Here is a 10,017-nt window from a genome sequence, read left to right as displayed (position 1 = left end):
CCCGGAACTCACTTCGATTTCTCAGCCACGGTTAAACCGATTTTCAAAAATCATGATTCAAATTAAAGCTCTCAGTTTCTTAAAAGTTACTGTGTAATTTGATCCAGATCCGACATCCGGTTCCAAAAATATAGGCAATGAATATCAAAACCTTCAAACTATCATACAAATTGATGCACAGCTTGCTTAGTTCAATTTTATATAACGTACAGGGTTGCCACATCTTAATCTATATTAACTAGACATAACTGTTTCCAAATTGAAAAGGTGATGGTAGTTTAGAGAAAGTTTTTGATTTTATTCAAGTTTGAAAAAAATCTTGACAGAATCTTCTAGTGACGTAATATGAGAAAGGCATCATTACACCATTAGGTGGATTAAAAAAGGATTTATCATATTCTGTCGGTGTCCGAGAGAGTTCAAATTTACTGGAATGCGGCGTTTTACCTGGGTTTCCTACTCGGACCAAAAAACAATGTCAATTCAACAAGTTGAAAAAATGTTCCTTGAACCTCGCCACATCCGGAGCGACTTGTCGCTGTCACATTCTGTTAAGGAGCGGAAAATATTTTCTCTCGTGAATGTGTTCCAGTTACTTTGCCTAACACATTTTAGTCTATCATACCGCTTTTCACAACTCTCAAAAGTGAGCATATAGCGTTGAGTTTGAGCAAATGTGCGGCAGTGCGAATTGTATTTTCCTTCATCGTTGTATGCTTTTCTTTATGGATTCAGTCTACGGAAAATCATCGCTGCGAACGCGTGTGGTTTAACATTGCCATAAAGTTGTTCTCAAGTTCTCGCTACTATATATACTACTTTTTTTTGTCTTAATCTACTTTTAGTTTAAAAATCGGGACATTTCCATCCGTTCTGTCTATCCATAATTTCAAATCATTTAGTTGGTTGTGATACAAATAGTAAAGCTTATGTATCAATTGAGACTATTATCCTGCCATCGTCATTACGGTACGGGGTTGTTTTGATATTACTCTGAATTTTTATGCTGTCGCTTCTAACGAAAGGCATAGAAGAAATAGAGCGAACCGACCAATACAGAAAAGTGAATGAAGGATTGATACTAAAAATACATCGAGGAACAGATATTTTCAGTTCTTCTATAAAAAGTGATTATATTTTTACGTGTGAAGAAAGTCTGCGAAGCGTAATTTAAACAGTGAGAAACCACGCATGAATGAGAATGCACGATTCTGATGGCAGTATATGGATATATTCGATATTGAAAGTGGTTTTTATCAACTGAAGTTTACTTTCCGGAGTTGGCGCTAATGTGAATAGGAAAACTGTTCCATGTATGTCATTTTATATGGTACAAGGATGCAATGATAGAATACGCTTGATTTATGTGAAATAAAACAAAAATCAAAAGCATCCAATTTTTGTTGTGAAGGATGAATTTAAAATTAGGTCACTAAGTAATAGTTCATCGATCCTACTTCGTAAAGTTAGGATTTCAAAGGCCTAAGGAAATTCCCTGTTTGGATATAAATAATCAGTGAAATGGGAACAATATGTTCAAGCAAAATCTCTCCTAACGGAAAATTATTGTTGTGATAGTTATTGAAGTTGAAATAACGAATTGCAGTATCCAGTGTGTTTGATGGTCAGGTGCTACTACTAGTTTCTGCGAAAAAGGAAATAAATAAAAGCTGGTGATAAGAAATATCGGTGCTAACCGAAAACAATCTAATACAATTTACAGAATAGGATTGTTTTTCACAGTTATTAAAGGAATAGAAGGTAAACAAAGTTTTGAGTAACCGTTATGTATTGATGAATGTATTGGATTTTCGTTACATTTATGAAATAATTTAATTCATATTAACACAACTGTCGGTGTACTGATTGAAGAATTTTGGTATTTCGAAAGCTTAATAAAGACTTTCAAACTAAAGCTATTTCGTTTACAATTCGGAAAATTTTTGTTCGAAATCATCCATCCAAAGCTTCAAACAATGATCCGGATAAACTTTTAAGGCCACTTGTTGGAGAATTTTAATTCAACTTAGTCAGCTATTGGTTCATTAATCATCCTGTTGGAAACATGGCTTTCAAATTCGAAAAATAACAAAGCATGTTACATTATGGGAGAAATGGGAAAATGATAAATCCTACAAAGAACGAAACGAGTGATTTTCACAAATTCAAATTTTTCAATAAAAATACTTAAAAAATCCTTATCGAGTCCTATGCTGAAAAAACATTAATTTTAAAAATTTATAATCGATTTACAAAACAAAAACATTATGATTTTGATGAAATTTTGTCATTAAGTTCAATACCAACCGATCATACATTCCAAGATGGACACATTCAAGTCGAAACTGAGTTTTTTAATCAGTGTCTTTTTATTAACACTCAAACGCTCGAGTTAAAATTTTCATCGATTTTTTTTCAACAATTTATAACTTCTGAAAGAATTGATCGATTTTGATGCAATTTGGTGTCAAAAAACCGGGCATTCTTGATATTATTCTGTGTTTATCGGTGTTGATATGATTTAAAAATACCGGATCATTCGGATTGATATGATTAAAAACTTGTTTTAATCCACCTAGTAGTGTAATGATGCCTTTCTCATATTACTCATAACATCATAAATAACAGTTCGGCTGAAAAGTTCGTATCATTTAATAGAAATACAGATTTTTTTGCCAAAATTCGTTTTTATTATTCAGCATAATTGCCATCAGAGGCGATACAGCGATTATAGCGATCTTCCAACTTTTCGATACCATTTTTGTAGTACGATTTGTCCTTTGCCTCAAAATAGACCTCAGTTTCAGCGATTACCTCTTCGCTGACTGTCGATTGGACTCCGGAGTGAAGTGATGGAGCCATGTTTCGTCCATTGTTATATATCGACGAAAAAAATCGGTTTTATTTCGATATAACAGCTCCAAACACTGCTCAGAATCATCAATTCGTTGTTGTTTTTGATCGATTGTGAGCTCACGCGGCACCCATTTCGCACAAAGCTTTCTCATATCCAAATATTCGTGAATAATATGTCCAACACGTTCCTTTGATATCTTTAGGGTGTCAGCTATCTCGATCAACTTCACTTTACGGTCATTGAAAATCATTTTGTGGATTTTTTTTTCACGTTTTCATCGGTAACAGCCTCTTTTGGACGTCCACTGCGTTCATCGTCTTCGGTGCTCATATGACCAGTACGACATTTTGCGAACTACTTACGAATTGTTGCTTCGCCCGGTGCAGAGTCTGGATAACACTCATCAAGCTAGTTTTTGGTATCGGCGGCACTTTTTTTCATCAAAAAGTAGTGTTTCATCAACACACGAAATTCCTTTTTTTCCATTTTTTTCACAATAACGAAAGTAGCTTCACTCAAAATGCAATATCTCACAAACTAATAAGCAGACAGCTGTCAAATTTATACACGTATCTTTTGAAGGTTGGTACTAACTGAAAATGGTATGGATTTAATTCTAGTGGCGCCCTCTCATAGAAACGATACGAACTTTTCAGCCGATCTGTTATTACTGTGGAATTCGCAAAAACAACTGTTCATTGAATAGAAATAGGAAAGTTTGTTCGGACGTAATCAAACATTATTCTATTCTTTCGGTCACACTTATCATAAAATAGCTCAAATTTGTATCAGCATCGTCTTTTACTAATATCACATACTAGTAACAGACATCCGTAACCGTTTCGTTTTTTTTATAGCGTGTACGATGTTCTATTTCGTTCGATGTGTTTTCTTCTTCCACCGTACCACCACGCTTTATAGATCACTATAAACCCGTAGCTTTTGTGAGAAGCGCATTTATTTCAAGATCATTTGTTATTATTTCAATTTTTATGTATGCATTCAAGGTAAAAATGAAATCTCATATTTATTTTTAATTTAGAGAAAAATTGAAGCTCGTAAAAAAATCTAAGACAATCTTGCTACGGAATTCGCCCGAAATAATCTAATGTTGATTATACAGCAGGTTTTAGAACTTTCTTGAATTTTGAATAATTTCTAAATACATTTAAATATTGGTTTTGGCTTAAATATGATCTCAAAATGGATTTAAATAGGCTTTTGTATAGTTTACAGTTTTTATGCAAGATTTATGATGTAACACTCAAGACTGCTAGGAATGTTTACTAAAATTAGAGAGGAACCTCATAGAATAATTAAAAACCCTGTTTTAATCCACCTAGTGGCGTAATGATGCCTTTGTCATATTACTCATAACATCAAAAATCTTACTGAGGAGTTCGCAAAACAACTGTTCATTGAAGTTCGGACTTAATCTAACAAACTATACAAATCCTGTTTATTCTGTAGTTCCAAAACCGGAAGAAGTATCCACAACAAATTTAGGAATTCCGTATGAAATTGTAAGATTTTTCCTTTGAAGTTTGTGATTTGGCCATCTTAATGAAAAGTGAGTGAGATCCTTTTCGCCTTTCTTATATAGAAAGATTATGCAATCACTGCGAAAATCGACTTTTGAACCGATGCCCGGAGGGCCGGGAGTCATATACCATTCGACTCAGTTCGTCGAGTATGCAAAGTGTGTGTGTGTGTGTGTGTGTGTGTGTGTGTGTGTGTGCGTATGAGTGTGTTTTTTTTAATCTGTGTGTATGTGTATGTGTGTGTATGTGCGTATGTGTATATGCAACGTTTTTTTGTACTAACTTTTCTCGGAGATGGTTGAACCGATTTTCACAAACTTAGATTCAAATGAAAGTCCTTGTGGTCCCATACAAAATTCCTGAATATTATTTGGATTCGACTTCCAAAATCACAAATAAACCGATTTCGGTTATTCTTTTGAATCAAATAAACAAATAACCGTGAGTGGAGGAGGGCGAGTAAAATAGAATACGCCTAGCCCTCACTCGAAAATGTGCTGCGTGATGTGATGAGGTTAATATGGGCCGCGTTTGGGGTGATGCGGCTATTTAGTCCTTTTCTTTCTGCTGTCTTGTGCTGCCGAGAGTTTAGTGGTATTTTAATGGTATTGGAGAAATTAAAAGCTAGGGCTCGACTTATCTCTTGAAAGCAAGTTTCTCGTAATTATTTTCGTGACTTTCGTCTAAAAGGTGCTAGATCTGGGGTTGCCACTTTTAGGTGATTCCAAACGGGACTTGTTTTAATACTTATTTTAACTTTTATATAAATTTTAACACAAGTTCTGTTGACTAATGGCAATTCACGTTGGCTGTCTGTTTGATAAGCCCTGATTAACCCTTCTATCCTAGCATACCAAACTTCTATCTACCGGATCATCTTCACTGAACTGGATTTTCAGGAGCATGGTGCAGCAATTTTCAAGTAGTGTATTTGTAATTATTAGTTTTTAAATCTAGATTATATATTTTCAGTTGCTGCTTTTATGTATACTTGAGAATGTAATATTTTTATTATTTCATTCTAGCTTTGATAATTAATTTTCATTTTATAATAGGTATTGAGAATATTTCAACATCAATTATAAATATATAAATAATACAAAAAGGCATGCTCATCAATACTACCTTACCGCTCAAGTAACTCAACCTAGTGTTACAGATTTTTGTTCAGTTTCAGAAATCATGGCTCTTGTAAAATATTCAAGTGCTACTGTATTTCATGTCAAGGCGTCAGTTGGACTCCCAGTAGTACCAAGAAAACTTGAAGGGGTCGGAAGCGATCTGTGAGAAGGCCAGAGTTGGTACAATCAATTAAGATGAATGTGACTCGTAATCCCGCTCGGAGTATGAGAGAATGGCAAAGCAGGCAAATGTATCAGCAGCAACGGTAAGACAATTTGTGGAATATGAAGTGGGAAATGGAATGGAAAATCTAGAGTTCGAGTTAAAAAAACATTTGAGTACTGACAAATCAGGAGGAGCAGCTATAATGAAGCGAAGCAAGAAACTGCTTAGTAATCTGAAGAAGAGATCCACCATCAATCTCTTTACTGATGAGAAGCTGTTTACTGTCGACAGCGTGTCCAACAGTCGCACCAACCGGTATATAAGTTCGAAGAAAGCATCTGATGTACCTGATAACAATAAATTCACGTTTCGATCCAAGCATCCAGCAGGGATGATGGTGTTTGGATTGATTGCTTCCAATGGCCAAAAACTGGACCCTGTTTTATCTACACGGAACCACCCGCGATCCCATTTCAACCAGAATATTAGTTGATTTTCTGAATTCGATTGGTTAAAATTTGGTACAACTAATCGATTGTTGTTTTAACTAAACTGTCATTTTTGTTTTTCGATTAGCAGAAACGATGGTTGAAACAACTAATTTAACTGTTTGAAAAAAATGCTGTCAATTAGTGAGGACACATACCTTTCAATTTCAACGAATATTTTAGTTGAAATAACTGGTGTTGTTATTGAAACAAAATTCTGTTAGTTGAAAAATAAATCGGTTTTATTTGTTTTAGACATTGCAAATAGTTGAATCAATTCGAACAATGTTACTGATTTGCGAAAATTTTAGTCAATTTATTTGAGCTTGGGTGCATCAACCGCAGGGAATTGGAATTTTGCGACGGCAATTCAAACGCGCCATTCAATTGCAGCGCGTTCTGTGTGTTTGAAACCCTTCGCTCCTGTTACTTTTATGAATTAAATTCATGTCAAAAAGCGTTCTATTGCTAATGCATGAACATCATCATCGGTATCAAACAGCTGGAAGTAAATCAATTTGAAGCATAAAATTTTTGAAGCATAAAATTTTTGCGCATACCTGAAAGATTACGAGATGATCATTCATTGCCATTTTCTAATTTGTCACCGAATCTTTTTAATCTTAAACAAGGTTAACTTTATCACAACACCGCTGTTAGATAAACACTTGTTATCATGAATTTCTCAAATCGAATGAACACAATTTCACCAAACGCTTTAACCATCGATGTTGTTTTCATTGACATTTTGAAGCGACGCGAGCAGATTTCAACTAAAAAAGTTGCAGTTTTGCAGTTCAATTATTGTTTTGCTTTCAACTGTCTCCGGAATTTGACAGCATTCAAAACAACATATTTTTCAACTACTTGAATATATGCAAATCAAAAACCATATTGGTTGAATCAAAAATAAATTAGTTGAATCAACTATCGCAAAAATCAAAAACTGCGATATCGCAATTTTATGATCGAAGGGTTCTCCGTGTAAGAAGGCCTGAAAGTGGATACAGATGTGTACTTAGGAATACTTAAGAATCATGTTTTGCCTTGGATTACATCTACCTACGGCAAGGATTGTGTTCCACCAAGACGGGGCCCCTGCCCACACGTCGAAGAAAACACAAATGCGGTTGATGGACAATCTGCCTCAATTCTGATCCAAAGAGATGTGGAATCCACGTAGCTCGCCGGACTTGAATCCTCTGTATTTCAGTGTATGAGCGAATACTGAGGCACGTGTATGTGGACATCCTCACTCGAATTTGATCTCTCTATGGACCTCCATAACAAAGCACTGGAGAGAAATGTCATTAGATTATATTGCAAGGTCTGCAAAAGTTTTAGGCGTCGTCTAGAAGCGGTCATAAATGCAAATGGCAGACATATTTAGTGAAGAGAAAGCTTTATCTTCTAAGAACATTTTATGTTAATACAGGTTATGTTTAAAATTGACATTAAAGATAATAAATAAATAAATAGAATAAAGCTCCAATGAAATTAAAAATGTTTGAGTCTCATTATTTTTTGACGCACAGTGTAGTTCTCTAACGATGCTCCTATATGGGCATGACAGGATGTACAACCCGAAACGGTTGCATAATCGACCCACTTTTTATCGCCAATAACAATTCGATGCAAGAAACCTATTCTTTTATACCGTTGGACTAGTTAAGAAACGTGAAGAAGCGTCCCTTGGCTTCAATTCATACTACAACCGATTTTGAATCATTCCCATTACTTTTGTATGTCGACAAATGGATTGCTCCGAGTGATTTTGTAATTTCTTTTTGTGTTCTAACACTTTTAAAGGCTTTTTTTCATACCAATTTGAAGTCTTCTGACTTGTTTACAAAGTTCTTTACTTCGGTGCATTTGACATTGAAACTAAGACTGACTAACAAGGTTTCATGCCCGGGCGTTCGGTAAGCACTAATCTTCTGGATTTTCCATCGGCCTATATTTCGCAAATTGTAAAAAAAAGTACAAATTGAGGAAAAAGTACAAATTGATACCGAATTGATTTTAAAGCAGCGTGCTACCGAATTCATTACCGAATTCTTATATGCAAAATATTGCGTCTGGGTGCAACACATAAGTTCATTGACTGGCTATGCTCTTAGTGGTAGAGTCGTGCGAGTCAATTTTGATTCCTATATGTCATCTTTTTTCGCGAACATATCAGGTGAACCTCAAGGCAACTTCATGGGTCAATTTTTGTTTTCGCTGTTTTTTTAATGACGCTACTTTGCTGCTAGGTGGTGGCTGCTAATTAGTTTACGTCGATATTTTGAAAGTATACCTGGTCGGCAAATGGTGAGATAACTAAGTCCTCACAAGTTTCTATCTCATGCCTCCCCGAGCGTCTATGATGACATTTGGTCAATAGAACGGCGTCGACTGGGTGCTATCGCCTTCTGCGTTAGTAGCAGAATGAGAGGGTGCGAAAAGGCTTGTAGTTTGAAGCACATCCTAAAGTGCAATATATATCATAGTATATTGCAATATGTGGTTCTGTTGTTTGTTGCATTATTTGTTGTTATTATTATTAATATTATTATTATTATTATTAATATTATTATTATTATTATCATTATTATTATAATTATTATTATTATTTAAAATGAAATATTATATTTCCTGCAGTACGGCGACGAAAGTAGAGCATAACTTACAATGCGACATCAACTGTTATACATTGTATCATAGTATAATATATTTTATTATATTATATTATATTATATTATATTATAATACAAGTATATGTATTGTGTTATATTGTTATATGTTATATTATATTGTGTTATATTATATTATATTATACTGTGTTATATTACGTTATTTCACAGAGAAAAGATATCCAACAGACATGCATACGTGCAAAGCCGTGTGCAACAGTGATTTTAACGGATTTTCACTTGTATGCTTTACACAGATTTTTAAGGAAGTTTGTACTAGCTTGGATGTCTGTTCTCTGTAGTTCTATTATATTATATTATGTTATTATGAATTATATTATATTATATTGTAGTATACTGTATTGCATTATATTATATTATATTATATTATATTATATTATATTATATTGTATTATGCTCAAGTATATCGACAACGAGGAGGGGCAGGGAGTGCATCAGGGTATCTTACAAGTGAATGACTGGATGATGGAGTGGATTGCCAACCTGAGTCACACGGGGGAAGCTTTGTGTTTCTCCCTAAAGGTCTGAAATGAGTAAGACGCACCCTTCTAACAAACAAATCATCAGACGGGTTTAAGCTGGTACAGCACAATTCTTTATTATATGGCCGGATGTTCTTGCTGGAAGGCGCGCGGGTCCTCAAGCCCCATTTTGGCTTTCTTAACAGCAATTATATGAAAGTCTACCCGCATACACTGGTAATACCTTGAACTGATGGTGGCTTCACACAAACATATACATACATATATAATTTGAAACTATACCTTGAGATACGCTCTATTGACGGCTGTGTTCGTCTTCAAAAGCTTCTGGATGAATTCGTTACCTGGTGTCGAAAGAACTGGCTTATCGTCAGCATTGCAAAATGTGAGGTCCACTGATTTTTTAATACATTACATTTTGACAATAAAATAGGTGGATAAACGCTTTAAAAAATTGATCGTGTTAATGAACTTGGTGTTTTGTTAGATTCTAAACTCTTTTAATTTGCATCGTTCCTCATTAATCACAAAAGCGACTGGACAATTGTCTGAAGGTGTTATACTGCTGACAAAATCCGCAAAATCTTCCACCGTATCTTGATCGCTGTCGTCTGATTGGTCTGGATTCACCGGAAAGGTGCAGAAAAATTCGGCAAGCTATTTTTG

General features: G+C 34.8%; 1 protein-coding gene across 2 annotated transcripts in view; it reads left to right on the top strand.

Annotated features, from left to right (window-relative positions):
- Window positions 1–720: 720 nt before the first annotated feature.
- Window positions 721–10,017, top strand: part of LOC131439392 (GTP-binding protein RAD) — a 191,218-nt gene continuing 181,921 nt past the window's right edge. For both annotated transcript variants that reach the window (XM_058610337.1, XM_058610335.1), the window contains exon 1: window positions 721–1,761. The gene's annotated coding sequence lies outside the window, so the exon portion shown is untranslated. The remainder of the gene's footprint in view (window positions 1,762–10,017) is intronic.

The sequence above is a fragment of the Malaya genurostris genome, chromosome 3, assembly GCF_030247185.1.
Source record: "Malaya genurostris strain Urasoe2022 chromosome 3, Malgen_1.1, whole genome shotgun sequence".
NCBI lineage: Eukaryota > Metazoa > Arthropoda > Insecta > Diptera > Culicidae > Malaya > Malaya genurostris.
Note: the sequence above shows the minus strand (reverse complement) of the source record. Positions and strands in the feature narration are given on the sequence as shown.